Source organism: Nansenia antarctica, assembly GCF_963989245.1.
Source record: "Nansenia antarctica genome assembly, chromosome: 1".
NCBI lineage: Eukaryota > Metazoa > Chordata > Actinopteri > Argentiniformes > Microstomatidae > Nansenia > Nansenia antarctica.
This window is the reverse complement of record NC_137674.1, coordinates 44575037-44577171: the sequence shown is the minus strand read 5'-3', so window position 1 is coordinate 44577171 and position 2135 is coordinate 44575037.

Here is a 2135-nt window from a genome sequence, read left to right as displayed (position 1 = left end):
TCAGATATCCATCTTACATGTATTTAATTTGCGATAAGCAGTTTATAAGATGGATATCCTCTCACCTTCAATTTAATAACCATTCAAAGACGCATTTGTTTGAGAAATCAAACAGATCAGGAATAGATATGAACATGACCACCGCAATGGTTGAGGTTTGCAGTTAGATATTGCAAGACAATACCATGGTAATCACGTCAATGGAAGGAATTAGACAGGCGATACTGCCCTAATTGTCTTTTTCTCTTTGATAGATCGTTTTGTGAGGAGCGAATGGACTTGGTTAGCACATCTGTAAAAGGACAGGCCTGTGCTGGATAAGGCAGAGGGGACCAGAGCAGAGAGCAAAACACAAGGTGATGAATGCCAAGCTTATATTCTATTGCTCTTCCAGTTATGAACTTGTACCGTATGTGATCTTAATCCATTCAAAATGTGAAATGAAATCATCATGGTTGTGTTGATGTTGTTTCTGTACCTTCTTATGTAACATGATTTCACTGCACCTTCTATTCTGTCTTGTAATAAAAAAAAAGTGATACATTGATTAAATCTGTGTGGTGTGTTAATGCTTCTCTCTTAGATTATGCTCATCAGCTCAGAGCGTTCCAGTTATTTGTGTCTTGGTTAAATCCAAAGCACCCTCTTTATCTCTCGGAGGTACCTTTAGTCCATGATATCTCATATAGGCCCACATTAGTTACCACATCCCATATTCAGCAGCAGGGATGTAATGGAGGTTACAGGCTAGGACACACGCCTTTTTTATGGTGACTAGCGTATATGCATTTTTTGTTTGACAATGGTAGTTCAGCAGCCTGCTGGAGATGCTCAAAGATATTTTCTTGTCAGCGCTGTTCTGTTGTAGGAGCGTAGCTGTGATGTTGTAGGAGCGTAGCTGTTCTATTGTCGAAGCGTAGCTGTGATGTGTTGTAGTTGCATTGTTGGTTGTTGGCAGTGTGTACAGCCTGGGTGGAGTAGTGTTCACTCAATCTGTTATTAATTAACCGTAGGAACCTCAATTACTTTTGGAACTCTACACTCCAAGCGATGCTACTGAGTCATGTTTGCCCTGCAAAGATTTCATACAATGCATAATGTATAATTTCAACCATAAACTGACAAATGAGCTTGAAGTAATAAACTGAGCTTGAGGAACAAGCTAAGCAATGAGCTGTGACGTCATATGCAACTGTCATATAACCTGTAACAACCACAAGATGCAATTCCTAAAAAGAAAGGTTACCATGAGCTATGTGAATAGTGGTTTGGGCCTATATGCTAGTGATAATGTGTACTGTCCTTGTACGCATAAGAATGCCAGGGCCAATGTGGAAAGATTTGCACTGGGACATTCAAGGCCTGCTATTGGGAGGCAGTGTGATATCGTTTTCCGCCAAACCAGAAATCAAGGCCTTGGACAGACCTTTTCTATGTCAGGGATAGGGGTAGTGTATGCTTTCTGACAGTTGCTCCTTTTAAGATTAATGGTCTTATGAGAACCGTGTGTCTTCCTCCGAAAGCCAAGCCCGATATCTGTCAGTGTTACCAGCATTATAGTGCAGTCCTGACATTGGAATCCCAAAGACAGAGTGAGCATTGATGTCACAACAGCAGTGTCTTAACAGTGTGTATGTGTGTGTGTGTGTGTGTGTGTGTGTGTGTATGTGTGTGTGTGTCCGTGTCCATGCATGCGTGTGTGTGTGTGTGTGTGTGTGTGTGTGTGTATGTGTGTGTGTGTGTGTGAGAGAGAGAGAGAGAGAGAGAGAGAGAGAGAGAGAGAGAGAGAGAGAGAGAGAGTATGCTGGGCAGCCATCTTGGATTCATTAGTGTAGGGAGTAAAGAGTTACAACAAAAAAAGTAACAAACCGCTTTTCTTCCATAAGTTGACCTTCGTCTGGAACAGCTTGAACTTTAAATATTGTTGATTATTTGAAATATTTGAAAGAACTAAATGTGGTTCAGCATCTAAAACCTTTGGTTTTACAGTCCATACATTCTTCATATAACATTATTAAAACCGAGGTCCCAAGGGAAAACCTACAGCATTCATTCACTTTTTGGATTTTTATAAAATGTCTTAAAATGTTTTTTCATTCGTTTTAAGGTGACAGTAAATAAAAATAAAAATAAAT